The following is a 17,417-nucleotide window of genomic DNA, read 5'->3' as shown; positions in this document are numbered from 1 at the left end:
TATTGAGATTTCTCCTGGCAATCTTGATTCCAGCTTGTGTTTCTTCCAGTCCAGCGTTTCTCATGATGTACTCTGCATATAAGTTAAATAAGCAGGGTGACAGTATATAGCCTTGACCTACTTCTTTTCCTATTTGGAACCAGTCTGTTGTTCCATGTCCAGTTCTAATTGTTGCTTCCTGACCTGCATACAGATTTCTCAAGAGGCAGGTCAGGTGGTCTGGTATCCCCATCTCTTTCAGAGTTTTCCACAGTTTATTGTGATCCACACAGTCAAGGGCTTTGGCATAGTCAATAAAGCAGAAATAGATGTTTTTCTGGAACTCTCTTGCTTTTTCCATGATCCAGCAGATGTTGGCAATTTGATCTCTGGTTCCTCTGCCTTTTCTAAAACCAGCCTGAACATCAGGAAGTTCACGGTTCACATATTGCTGAAGCCTAGCTTGGAGAATTTTGAGCATTACTTTACTAGCGTGTGAGATGAGTGCAATTGTGCGGTAGTTTGAGCATTCTTTGGCATTGCCTTTCTTTGAGATTGGAATGAAAACTGACCTTTTCCAGTCCTGTGGCCACTGCTGAGTTTTCCAAATTTGCTGGCATATTGAGTGCAGCACTTTAATAGCATCATCTTTCAGGATTTGAAATAGCTCAACTGGAATTAATATCAAGGTTTTTAGCTACTGGGTTTTTTTTTTTTATTGCTTTATAGACAATCTGACAGTCATGAGTCACAAGCTAAGAATAAACAGTTTAACTTAACATTGCTTTTTAATTAAGGCTACAATAAATTTAACCACATTAAGATATACATAATTTCTACCGTATTTGCTCCATAATTGGCCATACATTCATGGGTGTATGTTTACATTTAGCATCCCAATGATTGCATTTACTATTGCTTTTCAGGAAAATTATAACGTTTCTTCTCTCATTGCTTAGTTCACCAGTACTAAAAATTGGTCTCATCATGAATCGTTTTCCCTGGTGCTATGGTCTTTTTCATTGTTACCATCATCACCATGCATATATTCACACTCATATCTTAGATATTACTCTCTGGTAAGTTTGTCAAGTCCTGGGCAGTACTGGGCTTTTCTATACCCCAACCTAATGCTTCAAGGTGCCTGTGCTTTGGTCCTGTTGGATCATCTCCAGTGTTAATTTCAAATACTTGCTCCTTTTTTCCCCCCTAGGTTATGGGTCAGTCCATGAATCTTGTTCAGAAAAACAGAGGTACTGATTAGAGTTAGTCTCAGAAGGTTCCCTGGTTGGCTCAGCTGGTAAAGAAGCAGAAGACTTAAGAGACAAGGATTCAATCCCTGGGTTGGGAAGATCCCCTAGAGGAGGGCATGGAAACCCACTCCAGTATTCTTGCCTGTTAAATCCCATAGACAGAGGAGCCTGGCAGACTATATAGTCCATGGGGTTGCAACAAGTTGGACATGACTGAATGCATTAGTCCCAAAGACCTGGGTGATCAGGAACCCTAGAACCTGAAGTTTCCTGGGGGGCAGGGTAGAGAGAAAAATAACCCATGACTCTTTCTGAGGAGAGTGATATTATCCTATATTGTACTGGCCTCAGGAAGGGGAGAGGACTCAGAGAGATTCCTGGACCCTGACCCTGGGCAAGTGTTATAGGAAGATAGGAATAGGCCAGACACTTCCCTGCTCCTTTTGGTAAGTGTTCTATTACCTTTCACTCCATGTCAACCCGCAGACCAACCGGCCACTGAAAAGTTCATACAGGAAGTTTAGGTTTCAAGATCAGTTTTAGGAGTAGCAGTGTGAGAGGTATGAAGACTGCCCTGCCTTTCACTGAACCCTCCTGCCAAATATCCTCTCATCTGTTTTCTGTTGTCTGAAATTCATTTAACAGATGTCTTTGATTGAACAATAAGGGATTAAAGGCTTAAACTTGCAATTATGATAAATGATGAGTCTTTTGTTGAATTCGGGGAAGGGGTTAGAAAGGGACTTTGGAAATACAGAAAAAATGCCGGACCTTCACAATTTTCTTGGGCCAGCCCTGTCTATTTTTATCTTGGTAAGAACCTCTGTGTAACAGTTTTTTTTTTTTTTTAAAGAAAAAAATGGTTCTTTAGTTTCTGAACCTAATCACAAGTCATCACTGCCTATCTCAACAGTCTTTTCCACACACTTACATTGTCATCAGTGGATAAGTCTGACACATTAGATGGCTCACAGAATTTTTTTCTAAAAGTTTTTGTTCAGAGATTTATGTTACCTCTGGTAGGTGGCAATGATATCCAGTGTACCAGCTCAGTAAGTCCAGTAAGAGAGTAATTTAGGGTCTCATCTAGAAAATTGAGATAAAAACAAAAGGGATTTTAATCAAGGGAAAAGAGGGGTGTTTTCCCTGAATTATATGAACCAGAAGAATATTTTGCATTGAACTTAGCATTTTGTGTTCAGTCATTCAGAAAAAATACCCATTGGCACCTGTTATATTTCAGAAAAGTACTCAGTGCTGGAGTTAAAGTGATGAACAAGGAAGATGTGGTTCCTTTTTGCACAGAGCCATCATCTAGTGGCTTGAAGTGGAGCCAAAGGAGTCCCTGAGATCATCTGGTCCAAACCTCCTCATTTTTCAGATTAGAAATGGAAGCACCAAGATGTAAAGGAAATTGCCCTTTGTCTCAGCTGGTTAGTGGCAGAGCCAGGACTGTAACTGGCTCTTACAACTTCCAGACTGATTTTCTGGTGAAACTAACCTGGTGAGTTAGGACAAGTCCACAGGCTGTGGCAGCAATCTGCTCTCACTTCCCTGTGGCCCGAAAGGGACCCTGCCCTTCCCTCAGTCTCATGGATGTCCAGAAAGTTGCTTAACTGTTGCGTTAACTTGTTTGTGATGGTAGAGCATGTTGTCGTGTGATGAGGGGGCAGAACCATGGAGCATCATTCATTTGTGGGGAAAGTTGTCTTCCCCCTAACCACTCCCTCCCCCAGTGCATTTCTGGGCCTGCCTGAACAGAAGATCTTGGCTAACTACTGGGTGTTATTAAATTTATAATTAAAGAGGTAACAGGAAAAGAGCATGTTCCAGTACCATACAGAAGAGTCAGCACTTTCACTGGATAATGAATTCTTTATAACTCACGTTATTACTCAACTGAAGGGAAACTGTAATACTGTTGTGTCTGAAACCAATACAAATACGTTGCAGGAAGGGGACCCCCTTGCAAGGCCCAAGGGCTCTTGTATAACACTTGGAAATGAATTGTCAGAAGACACAAGTACTGACAGATCAAAAGACTCTATAGGGAAGGGGCGCCTGGGCAGAGAGCAGCAGGGTAAGGGGGCTGGGAGAACTGCTCTGACATGTAACTTGCAATCTCAGGTTTTATGGCAATATGATTAGTGTCTGGGTTGTCTCTGGCCAGTCCTCTCGCTTGGCCCATGTTGGGTGACTCAGGGTCCTTCCTGGTGGTGTGTTCATCTCTCAGCCAAGATGGAGTTCAGCATGAGGGTTTCTGGGAGGTAGGCAGGACATACACCTCCTTTTGGCCCCTCTCGAATTCTTCAGGGTTAGTTTTACGAGACATACTATGGACTAATATGTCCTCCCTCCTTTTGATCCCTCCCCAGTTCTCCTGGTTAGTTTTTCACTTGCAGCATCATGTTCTTTATCAACCTCCTGTTGTGAGACAACTCAGGCAAGCATTATCATCATATCTGGCCAAGGCCAGTGGTTTCAGTCAATGGCTCCCTAACAGATATTCTCATTTAATAACTCATTTGTTGCTTAAAGAACTACATCTTAGAACAACAAGAAGGTAGGTGATGATCTTGTATCATCATACAATACAATCATATTGTATATCCTGCTGCTCTTTTTCAAGACTTTTGCTGGCAACTTTCAACTTTTTCTAAAAAAAATTATCTTTTAGAGGCGTACATGTTTCTGGAAAACTGCGGTTTGAAGAATTTATTGGGAATATTCAGACTTGTTTCATGTGGCCACAGGAAATGCATTTTCATATGGAGGGTTAGGAGTTCTTCCTGTAGGCTACCCAGAGTCACCAGGAGGAAGAGTCCTTCCCTGAGAGGCCCTGATGCATTTCACTGATAATCTTTGCCAGTGTGTGTTGCTGCTCCAGGGCTTGAGCCCAGAGGCCATGTAATCACCAGACCATGGCTGGCATCCCCTCCTTTCTCTCCTGCTCAAGGAGGCATATTCGGACAACTTTCCCAAACTCACTTGACTTCTGAATCCTTGCTTTCAGCAATTTCCAATTAATAATTCATGGAACCACGATTCTTTAGGACAAAACTTGGGAAACCAAGACAAATACACCTGAGCCTGGGTGACTGTGATGATGTTGCAGGATTAACTTTGCAATGGTTCAGTTTTTAAATGAGATATGGAATTCACAAAATTGCGCACTTTAATGTTTACTGTCAGTCTAGCGTTGGTGTTGGCACAGACCTCCAGGTGAATGAAAGTGTTAGGTCTCCCCCCTTTGATTCTGAAGACGTAGAAGCAATGGTGAGCCCAGGACTGAGGGCAGCATGTCCGTTTCTGTCTCACAAGACTCACCCCAGGGAGCATGTCCCTCATATTATCTGGGCTTCCTCAAGCCTGTGCATTCCTTGATGCCTCATTTCCCATCAGCATGTGGGGGAAAGCAGGCAGAAAGATAGTCACTCAATAAGTTAGTCATGTCGGGAAACTTATCTGTTTCAGGCACTAGTTCCTTCCAAGCAAGGGCTGGTATACGTGTGGTCCAGCTTACAGACTAAAACTGTTTCCCAGTACTATCACGAATATTCAGTGTGTGCTATTTCCAGCTTGTCGTTTGTCCATTGGCTTGTGAAACTACCATCTTAGAGAGCAAAAGCATTTCTACTCCCTTGGGCCATTTCCTCCTGACATTCTTTGCTGATTACCTCTGTAGCAGCTGTAATCAGTTCTTTGCACGGTCAAAGCATAAGCTGATTGCTCTTTGTCTTACCAGAAACAGACCAGCCTTGTCTGGTCCCAACAACATGCCTGTGGGTGAAGTTCAGGGATATAGGGTCACAGTTTGTTAACTGTGCTTAACAAATCAAGTTTCGGCAGCATGATGATCTAGAGGTGTTATGATGGGGTGAACTGGTGAAACTATAAATATTTAATCCATTGCTCAACCTCTAGCAGGAATGAGTCTAAGCCAACCCAGACTTACAAGAAGCAGCGAGGTTATTAAAGATTCATTGAGAAGGAAATTCTATAGTCACCCTCTTCGCATTTTGTTAGCTACAAACTGATGTTCCCTGGTGATGAAAGGATAACAGTTCACCATCTTCACACAATTTTCCTTGCTACTGCTGCCAAGTCGCTTCAGTCATGTCCGACTCTGTGTGACTCCATAGACTGCAGCCCAGCAGGCTCCCCCGTCCCTGGGACTCTCAAGGCAAGAACACTGGAGTGGGTTGCCATTTCCTTCTCCAATGCATGAAAGTGAAAAGTGAAAGTGAAGTCGCTCAGTCGTATCCAACTCCTAGTGACACCATGGACTGTAGCCCACCCGGCTCCTCCGTCCATGGAATTTTCCAGGCAAGAGTACAGGAATGGACTACTTTAGTGGACCCTAAAATTTTCCTTAGGGTCCACTAAAGTAGTCCAAACACATTGTGTGTATGTATGTGTATATAAATATGTGTATACATATTATGTATGCCTGTATTATACACTGGGCTTCCCAAGGGAAGCTAGTGGTAAAGAACCTGCCTGTCAATGCAGGAGACATAAAAAGCACAGGTTCCATCCCTGGGTCAGGAAGATCCCCTGAAGGAGGGCAAGGCAAACCACTCCAGTATCCTTGCCTAAAGAATCCCATGGACAGAGGATCCTCGCAGGCTACAGTCCATAGAGTCTCAAAGAGTTGGACATGACTGAAGCGACTTAGCATGCATGCACTTATTATATATGATACATATTATAATGTATTTTATATACATACATTTTATATCTATAGGTTATATATATTTTTCTATAGATATTATAACAGTATAGGTAACATATATAATATGTATATATAGAATAGGTAATATAGGTAACATGGGTAAATATAGGTCTAATAACGGATATGTACATAGTATATATCTGCATTATACAGATATGTACCTATCTATACATATATAGATATTATGTATATATGTATATATATATTCTATATATCTCAGTTACCATTAGGCACTGTGGTACACGTGCTTTCATGTATTCAGAGAATATAAAAGTGTAACAGTCTGCCTCTAAGGGGCATTTAATCTATTTAAAGATATAAGACATATGCAAGACTGCATTGGAGTCCTGGACATGAGCTGGAATGATCATGGGAAGCGTTATAAAGAAGGTACATCTAGGATTGAGCATTAGACTACTACTACTGCTGCTACTTCTTTTAACAGTGATTGAATACCTACCGAATTCCTGGTAGCTTCTAAGTACCTTTAAATACCTGCATAGGTGCTTTTCACATGTGTTTGATTATCACAATATAACACTATAAGGATGAAAAAGGAGAAAACGGAGGCATAAAGAGTTTAAAAAATTTGTCCCAGTTCACACAGCTAGTTAGTGGTGGAGCTAGATTTAAATGGAAAGCATTTAAAAGCAAAGGCACAGGTTCTAGAGGGATTTTAGTATGCACGGAGAGGAGCCTGACCAGCAGAGCTGCGGTGGCTGCAGTGTTTAATGGAAAAGGCTTGGTGAGGGTGGTGGCGGTGGTGTGTGCTCAGTGTAATGATTGGCACGATGCCTGGGAGAGAGTTAAGTGTTTGTTGAGTTATTGACTGCATGGTTAGAGAGAGAATGCTGGAGAAAGTAGGCTGTTATCAGATTGTGTAGGGTTTTGAATTACAGTCTAAGTGGTTTAAACTTAGTACTATGGATAATAGCTTCTCTAGAATGCATAAATTTCTTGAAAGGCCAACATGCTAGTTCATAAACATGTGTCATTCTAACTTGTATTTTCTCTTTTTCAGTGCTTTCTGCAGAATGTCTACAAACGATAAACTGAAACTATGTTAATGAAGCCTATTACAAAAGCATGCTTTCTGTGTTTTGTTGAGACTTCACTGCAAAAGTAAGATGCTAGCTCGATTTTCCAGGTCAGTCTTTGCCATTATGCCCTAAGTCCTTTCTAAACGCATGTCAATGGGCAAAGCTTTAGGAAGTCAAATTATAGATATGGTGTGCTCCCTCCCCTCAACTCCTGCCGCTGGCTGTGGATGACTGGACTTCTGATGGGCATTGTGACGTGGGACTGCATTGTCCTGGGGGATGTCAAGAGTACAAAACATTTAGTAGAGGGTGTAGGAACTGAAAGATCATCCTGAAGAGAAGAACCAAAGAGGATGCAACAATTTCCATTGTACTAAATTGATGAGAGAGCAGGAATAATACATAAGCAGAATGTATGATGTAGAAAGAAATTATTTTACGTGTGCCTTGAACCCAAGTCTTTGGATTTCAAATTCAGTTCTGGATACTTTCTAAAATTCTTTAGAAAATGAAAAATCCTACCACCCTTTCCAGAATTCATTCTCCTTGTCTTCTCTGCTTCATTTTATGTACACACTCTTTCACTTTTTTCTGAAACTCTTTCCACTGAAATGCAGTCCTCTCCTGATTTTTTTCTTCTCCTATGACTCCTTTTCTTTTCTTAAGCTCCTCTTCCTCTATGTCCAAGGCTTTTCTGAAGCATGTTTCTCTTCTGTTTTTCTGTCCATGTAATTTTATCCATCTTCAGGGAAGGTTTTAGGCCTTCCCTGGTGGCTCAGACAGTAGAGTTCACCTGCAATGAGGGAGACCTGGGTTTGATCCCTGGGTCAGAAAGATTCCCTGGAGGAGGGCATGGCAGCCCACTCCAATATTCTTGCCTGGAGAATTCCATGGACAGAGGAGCCTGGTGGGCTCCAGTCCATGGGCTCGCAAAGAGTTGGACACGACTGCGTGACTCTCTTACTTTCTTTCAGGTTTTCATCTTATATTATTTGCATAGGGTGCCCCCACATACACACACAGTCTGGACACCCTTTCTGAGCTCTCAGGGGGCTCTCATTTCCAATTATTTGCCCCATACCTCCAACCAGATGACACTCCACCAATTAGAAAAGGTTCCATGAAATCCCACGGCCATGCCTTTCTTTCAGACTTTATTCCCTCTTCCCTGACATCTGCATGCCCAATGGATTTCACATGCTGCTGCAAAAATAATACCTAAAGCACAACTCTGCTTTTATCACTTCCTTGTCCCTAAATCTTAGTGATTCCTCATATACCAGGAAAAATTCATATTCCTTAGCTTGGTACTTTTGTCCATCTTTAATATGATACCAGTACATGATTCCAGAATATTTACCTACCTTAGAGGCTTTTGCAAAGTAGAATTCTTTCTATATCTCTTCTAGTTTTCAAAATTCTGTCCATTTCTCCTAGATTTCCCAAAGTGCTGCCTCTGTCATAAAGTATCAGCAATTCTAAATTATATTGATGTATCTATTTATTTTTGGCTGTGCTGGGTCTTCATTGTTGCATGGGCTTTTCTCTAGTTGCAGTGAGCAGGGGCTGATCGTCATTGCAGTGGATAAACTTCTCATTGTGGTGGCTTCTCTTGCTGTAGCATTGGCTCTAGGGTGTGTAGGCTTCAGCAGTTGCGGCGTGCAGGCTCCAGAATGCAGGCTCAGTGGTTGTAGTGCATGGGCTTAGGTGCTCCGAAGAATGTGTGGGATCTTTCTGGACCAGGGATCGAACCTGTGTCTCCAACACTGGCCGGTGGATTCTTTACCACTGAGCCACCAGGGAAGCCCCCAAATTGATACATCTTTTCTCTAAATTTTCATTATTTTTTGTGACTATGTTAAGGCAAAATTATTGAACATTTCTTTTTCTATATATTCCTAATATTGCTAATTTGAATTTGCTACCACACAGGTGTCAAAGTTCACTGTATATGGTCTGCTTGCTCTCAGGTTCATTCTTTACCTTTTCTTACTCTGCCCTTTATCACAGAGGCTGAACCTGTGGGCTGTGCAGCCCAAACTCCTGGGTCAACTGGGTGGGTTTCACACTTGGTAGTACTGGCATCAGAAACTGGGGTCTTCTGACCCCCATGCCCTGAGAGATGTCTCTAGGAGAAATGTATCTTATCTGAGGCTTCAACTGTCACTTATAGCTCCAGCTTTGATAGGTGGTCCTTACTCCTGAGTTCTGGAAACACAACCTTCTTGTTCTTCCTGCCTAGGGATGGTGGTGCTACCAGCTATTTTCTATTTCAGTATTGCTTCACCATCCTCTGATGGGCTTCTGGCTCTTCCATCACCTGAGTAACCTAATCCCATATATTAAATTGACTTTATTTGAAATACAATGGTTTCTGTTTTTCCTGGGATGGTAGATAATAGATGGTTCTTCAAACTATTATCCTGGGATAATAGTTTCCCAGCAAACTATGTCTCATCCTTACATTTTCCATAGTCTAGTTCAGTAACTTGCATACTGTAGGTGCCAAATAAATGTTTACTGAATAAATATGCATAAATTAAGGAAAAATTTTGTTTAAAAGTACCATAAGTTAATTTTTAGAGAAATGACAGTACTCAGAAAAATTTAAGAGGCACTAACTGTTAACATCAACTCAATGGACATGAGTTTGAGCAAATTCCAGGAGATAGTGAAGGTCAGGGAAGCCTGTGTGCTGCAGTCCACGGGATCGCAAAGAGTCAGATATGACCGAGTGACTGAACAGCAACAAATTATTCATATATTAGCCATCAAGATATACCCAAAATGAAAAGTTAAGGACAGTATCCTTGTCACTAAGAATTAATAAGGCTACTGGGAGACTTAAAAAGGGCACTGAATTTTGTGTTAGAAAATTTAGTGGACTGGAAAATACCAACTTAAAATATTTCTTTTTTACTTCTCCTGTGCTTTGAAGAATGCTTATTAAGTGAAGGGGCTCAAATTGTTCTTAAAATTAGCCATCCAGTCTCTTTTCAAGCTCCAATATTAGTATTCTCCAACTCACCCCTAGGAGATGTTAAGAAGAAGATATTAGAATAGTTAACGTGTTAATTGTTGTGTTGACTTTGAATATTTTCTTCTTTGAGGTCCTTAAATCCAGAAGAACTCATAGGTTCTCTGAGTCACAGTCACTGTCCTTGTTTGTTAGGGCTCCCTCTCCTGAGTGATACAATTATATGAATGAATGAATATGCAGGAATATAGAGGACACAGCTGGAAGGATGGTGATGACCAAGTGCTTCTGGAAGCATGCCCACTGCCAAGGAAAAGTGAACTTGTGGTTTAAATTCTTAATAGAATTCCCTGCTCTGCCTTTGCATTGACCCAGGGGCTTGAACCTTCTCTCCCAGCCTTAATTTCCTAATTCATCAGAAAGTAGCCCAAGTGATAGAAAGAATTCTGTTGGAAAATGACTTGATAAAGTAAAGGATGAGTTGGAAGGGTGAGATAATTTAACCACTGCCATAGATGGACACTGCACACAAAACTGAAAACTAATGCATTTCCTTCAATGTGTTTTTTATCAGCAATTTTTATTGAAAGCCTATTATGTTACTGGCACTGTGATCAGGACAATAGGTTGAAAGAATTTGCTGCCAGTCTTCTGCATTTCTTATAGGAAAATAGTACCAAAAATAATTTCTGAAAAGATCCATAAAACAAAGATCAGAATAACCAATTTGTTTGTTCATATTCTTGGAGTTGAAAGCAAGGGGAGAAAGCACACATTCTGCCTCCTGAAATTATTATTTCGTATTGCTTTGCCTGCAGAGATGGCCAACTTTTTGTCCCTGTAACAATGCATGTTGTCTAAGTCTCTTCAAAGTGTTTCCCTGAATCAATAGGGAGCATAGACATTTACTAGGAAAAAAGAATGAAATTAGAACACTTCCTAACACCACACACAAATATAAACTCAAAATGGATTAAAGGCCTAAACATAAGACCAGAAACTATAAAACTTTTAGAGGAAAACATAGGCAGAACACTCGATGACATAAATCAAAGCAAGATCCTCTATGACCCACCTCCTAGAGTAATGGAAATAAAAACAAAAGTAAACAAGTGGGACCTGATTAAACTTAAAAGCTTTTGTATAGCAAAAGAAACTAGCAAGGTGAAAAGACAACCCTCAGAGTGGGAGAAATTAATAGCAAATGAAACAACTGACAAAGGATTAATTTAAAAAATATACAAGCAGCTCATACAACTCAATGCCAGAAAAACAAACAACCCAATCAAAAAGTGGGAAAAAGACCTAAACAGACATTTCTCCAAAGAAAACATACAGATGGCTAACAAACACATGAAAAGATGCTCAACATTGTTCATTTTTAGAGAAACGCAAATCAAAACCACAATGAGTATCACCTCACACCAGTCAGAATGAGCATCATCAAAAAAGTAAATGCTTGAGAGGGTGTGGAGAAAAGGGAATGCTCTTGCACTCTTGGTGGGAATGTAAATTGATACAGTCACTATGGAAGATGGTATGGAGATTCCTTAAAAAACTAGGAATAAAACCACTGTATGACCCAGAAATCCCACTCTTAGGCATATACCCTGAGGAAACCAAAATTGAAAAAGACACATATATCCCATTGTTCATTGTAGCACTATTTACAATAGCTAGAACATGGAAGCAACCTAGATGTCCATCGACAGATGAATGGATAAAGAAGTTGTGGTACATATACACAATGAGATATTAGCCATAAAAGAGAGCACCTTTGAGTCAATTCTGATGAGGTGGATGAACCTAGAACCTATTATACAGAGTGAAGTGAGTCAGAAAGAGAAAGATAAATATCATATTCTAACACATATGTACGGAATCTAGAAAAATGGTACTGAAGAATTTACTTACAGGGCAGCAGTGGAGAAACAGACATACAGAGTAGACTTATGGAGGGGGTGGGGGAGGGGAGGAGGGGGTGAGATGTATGGAAAGGGTAACATGGAAACTTACATTGCCACATGTGAAATAGATAGCCGATGGGAATTTGCTGTATGTCTCAGGAAACTCAAACAGGGGCTCTGTGTCAATCTGGAGAGGTAGGATTTCGGGGGAGATAGGGGGGTTCAGGAAGTAGGGAATATATATATATACTTATGGCTGCTTCATGTCGAGGTTTAACAGAAAACAAAAATTCTGTAAAGCAATTATCCTTCATTAAAAATATAAATTAATTTAAAAAAAAAGTTTGTTTCATCTGGAGAGAGGGTATCTTGGGAGGGAAGTCAAAGACTCTGCCTAGAGGGCCGGCCCAGGAATAATTTGTTCATTGTTGAGTGCATCTGGAAATCTGCTGAAGCTTCAGTTTTAATAGGATTTTTTTTTTCTCCCCAAAGGAGACTGTATCCATGGCTATTCACCTAAAAGGCACATGGTTTTGATATTAGATATTTGGGAAGGCTTGCTTTCTTTCCCCACAACTGAGGAACCTCACTGCCTTCATCAAAATGATAACAGTAGGCTCAACTCAGCAGCCTGAGACCTCACACCTTACTTGGCATCTCTGGTTTTTCCCTAGTGACTTTGGGATGCGTCTAATTTCATATCTACAAATGATACAGCTTGCACATGCTTATGCAGAATTGCTTATATTGAGGTCACTGGATCTTCATGGCTCTCCTAGTTCAAGGGAGAAGACAAAAGGACTCCAGGACACCCAGGCAGGATTTGGCTTTTCCTCTGCCAGATCATGCATTTAATGAATATCTCCTGAGAATCTTCCATATACCAGGCCAGTGCTGCTTTTAAAGACAAATAAGTCAGGGGAGTTAGACTTAAGGAATTGTGACAGTAATATTAAATTGTCTTTGAAAGTGAAAGTGGCTTAGTTGTGTCCAACTCTTTGTGACCCCATGGATTATATAGTCCGTGGAATTCTCCAGGCTGGACTATTGGAGTGGGTAGCCTTTCCCTTCTCCAGGGGATCGTCTCAACCCAGGGATCAAACCCAGGTCTTCCACATTGCAGGCGGATTCTTTACCAGCTGAGCCACAAGGTAAGCCCAAGAATACTGGAGTGGGTAGCTTATCCCCTCTCCAGCAGATCTCCCCAACCAGGAATCGAACTGGCGTCTCCTGCATTGCAGGTGGATTCTTTACCAATTGAGCTATCAGGGACTTATGATTAATTAAATTACACAGCCTGATCAGGCTAGCAGTTGATAATTTTCAGCATAAGCTAAAGGATAGTGGGTTTAGAAATCTACTTGTAAATAATTCTCTTCATATGGTAAGGTCAAATTTATGAAGAGGTTAAAGAGTTAACCCTCGTGGTGGGGAGAGGGTGTGTTTCATTGATGAAAGACCCTTTTTTCCAAAAATCCTTTTACCCCTCATGTTCCCACAATATTTTTTCAGTTGTTTCAGGCAATAAAAATATTTAACATTGCAGATTTTTTTTTTTTTTTTGAGTGGCCAATTCATTAAGCTTAGTAAAATGGCAGCTCAAACTACTTATCACTTTAATCCTAAAGCTCTAGAATTTTCCTTTATAAGCCTGGGAAGGTTGTATTCTTCCTTCCTATCATGTGATTCTGCTTCCCTTAGGCTCCTGTATTTTGCCATGTAGGAGAACAGGAAACTAGAAATGGTGGGTGAGAGCTTCCTGAATTCTAAGTGGAAGGGGAGAGAGTTGAGATAGTTCTCAGAGTGGATTCAGTTCCCTGATTTCAGAGGTGAGGAAATTGGAATCGAGAGATACTGAGATGACTTGCTCAGGGCCGTGCAAGAGGCTCATGGCTAAACGAGGACCATGGAGAGGGCATCTGTATTTCATGACTACTGCCCCTTCCACTCCACGGCCATCCATCAGTAAGCACTGGTTCATCCCATTCTACTCATCTCACACATCTGTTTCTCATCATATTTATCTCAGCTGTGTTAGTTTTTCTCGAATTCTTTTCCTCACTCTCACATCTGGAACACTTTTCTTTCCTTCCTCTTCTCGCACACATTACCGAGCACCCATTATTCTTCAGATAATGCACTCAGTCCAGACCTTCCTTACAAACACGAGGAACACCGTGCCCGTCTCCATGCTCTTTCCACATAGCCACTGGCCATCCCATCCTTGGAATGTAATACATCTCTGTGACTGCCTTGCCCACTCTTCTCTGGCATTCACAGTCCAACCCTCGTGCAAAGTAGCCTCATCCACTCCCTCTTTTCTGGCACTTAACTCTGCACTGCTAGTACCTGTGCACCTGTCTTGCTCTCTTACTTAAAGATGAACACTCAAACACTAGCATGGTTCCTATCACATAGTAAGTTTTATTCTTAACAAATGCTGGAAGAGTGATTGAATAAGGAATGGATGAAGGAATGAATCCATCATTGATTGCTTTTGGAGCTGTTTACTTCCCCTCTCCGGGAGTTACCTTCCAGCCACTCTTAGCAAATCAGCACATTTACTATTATTTGTGGAGCATCTATGACTTTTGCTGTTGTTCAGTCGCTCAGTCGTGTCTGAAGGACAGGGAAACCTGGCATGCTGCAGTGCATGGGGTTGCAAAGAGTCAGAACCATGGCTTACCAAAAGCCAATTTAGTCCCCATTTGACAGGTAAAGAAATTGAGCTGCAGAATAAACTAACATGCTCAAGGTCACATGGCCAGCAGATATGTGCTGAAATTTGACCTCAAGACTAACTCTAAACAGATGAACTATGCTGTATTACCTCACATGTCTTATGCTTATATGAATATATTCACTTATTACTTGTAAAATTGAGATTCTTTAATTAAAATGCTATCTGAAAGATACTCTTCTCCAAGCCACACTCATGCTTTCTGCTGTAAATGTAATCACTGTCCTCCACTTTACTTTTTACAGTGCTTAGATGATCACCATGTTCCTTATGCTATATGACTTTCAAAGATTAAGGTAAATATCATGTTGTATATTTTCTGAAATTTATAGGTGTATAATGAACATTTTTTATGATAGTATGACATAAAAAGTCTGAAATCTCTGTTTTTGAAAGAGGGCCAAGTTGAACTCTGTGCAGTTAGGTAATCCACCCAAGGTCTCACGAACTATGGTGGCATAATTTTGACCACAACTGGGGAAAAAAATGGGAAGTAAATACAATACTTACTTCTTTCAGTATTAGACCTTTCTGAGTCTTAAATAATGAATTGTATAATCTAATGGAGCTAGAAGATGTGGTCTCTCCTAAGACAAATTTCATTTCTAAAAGGGTATCTTTAAGATCAAAGAAACTTTAAAACTCAGCTGTTAGACCACAATGGTAGAATGATAGATAATCCCATCAGTAACACAAGCAGCAACCAACTGCTTGTACTGCTGCTGCTGCTGCTGCTGCTGCTAAGTCGCTTCAGTCGTGTCCGATTCTGTGCGACCCCATGGACAGCAGCCCACCAGGCTCCCCCATCCCTGGGATTCTCCAGGCAAGAACACTGGAGTGGGTTGCCATTTCCTTCTCCAATGCATGAAAGTGAAAAGTGAAAGTGAAGTCGCTCAGTCGCATCCAACTCTTAGCGACCCCATGGGCTGCAGCCTACCAGGCTCCTCAGTCCATGGGATTTTCCAGGCAAGAGTACTGGAGTGGGGTGCCATGGCCTTCTCCAAACTGCTTGTACTAAGACGTGATAAAACTGGGCTACTCAGGAGTAAGATCTAAGTTTCTCCCATTATCTGATTTCTTAGTAACAGCCAATGGGATGTTGATGCCAGTTTCCAATCTTGAATTTCAATTTTTATTTTTGTTATCTATGGAAAGCAAAGAAGAAGTAAAGAGCCTCTTGATGAAAGTAAAAAAGGAAAGTGAAAAAGTAGGCTTAAAACTCAGCATTCAGAAAACTAAGATCATAGCATCCGGTCCCATCCCTTCATGGCAAACAGATGGAGAAACAATGGAAACAGTGACAGACTTTATTTTGGGGGACTCCAAAATCACTGCAGATGGTGACTGCAGCCATAAAATTAAAAGACACTTGCTCCTTGGAAGAAAAGTAATGAGCAACCCAGACAGCACGTTAAAAAGCAGAGACATTACTTTACCAACAAACGTCCATCTAGTCAAAGCTATGGTTTTTCCAGTAGTCATGTATGCATGTGAGAGTTGGACTGTGAAGAAAGCTGAGCACGGAAGAACTGATGCTTTTGAACTGTGGTGTTGGAGAAGACTCTTGAGAGTCCCTTGGACTGCAAGGAGATCCAACCAGTCCATCCTAAAGGAAATCAGTCCTGAATATAATATTCAATGGAAGGACTGATGCTGGAACTGAAACTCCAATACTTTGGCCACCGGCTGTGAAGAACTGACTCATTGGAAAAGACCCTAATGCTGGGAAATATTGAAGGTGGGAGGAGAAGGGGACGACAGAGGATGAGATAGTTGGATGACATCACTGACTTGATGGACATGAGTTTGACTAGGCTCGGGGAGTTAGTAATGGACAGGGAAGCCTGGCGTGCTGCAGTCCATGGTATCACAAAGAGTTGGACACGACTGAGCAACTGAACTGAACTGATCTATGGGAAAGCTCTGAGGTGACAACTGAAGTAAACCCAGGGATGTCCAAGTCTAGGAAAGAGAGCTACCCTGACATGGTAGAGGTGAAGCATGATCCTGTTGAAGGAAACCTCAGTGCAGACAAATTTAACTTAAATTGTTGGATTCTAAGAGTGACTCATATTTTGTATGGAAGACAAACCCAGAGATAAGGCATTTAATGAGAATTTGCTTTGATAGATCCCTAAACTATCGCTGGTTACATAGCTCCACAAAAAGCGCAGAAACTCTTAGGTCTTCAAATGTATGTGTCCAACAGAGAAAGGGAGATAGATGTTTTTTTGGTTTGTTTGATTTTGTTTTAATTGTTAAATGGATTAAACCTTGCTTCTTGACTAAGTATGAAAGCAATCGTAATTTGGCCAATGTAACCCATAAAATATTTCCTAGTTAGATATTATGTAAATAAATCTGTAAATCATCTGTAAATATTGCTGAAGAATATGCTCCCTCTTTGTGCCAGGATTTATTTTTGCCTATTTATTTTTGGAGTATAGTTGATTTACAATATTGTGTTATTGTTGTGTGTATAGCAAAGTGATTTGATTATACAAAGATAAGTATATATCTCTATTCTTTAAAAAATTTTTTCCATCATAGTTTAAGATATTGAATGTAGTTCTCTGTGCTATACAGTAAATCCTTATTGTTTATTTATAGATAACTATTTTAATCAGTACCTTTATGGTCTCTGATACTAAGGTACTGCCGTTGTTGTCATTTTGGTGGGTGTGTCAGCTGACCCCATCAGACGCCAGGTCAGCAGGTGCTAAACAAGGATGATGCATCCGTGAATACTAACAGAAGGGGCCCCTGGTCATAGTCCCAGAGTGGAG

This window comes from Bos indicus x Bos taurus, chromosome 10 (genome assembly GCF_003369695.1).
Source record: "Bos indicus x Bos taurus breed Angus x Brahman F1 hybrid chromosome 10, Bos_hybrid_MaternalHap_v2.0, whole genome shotgun sequence".
Taxonomy (NCBI): domain Eukaryota; kingdom Metazoa; phylum Chordata; class Mammalia; order Artiodactyla; family Bovidae; genus Bos; species Bos indicus x Bos taurus.
Note: the sequence above shows the minus strand (reverse complement) of the source record.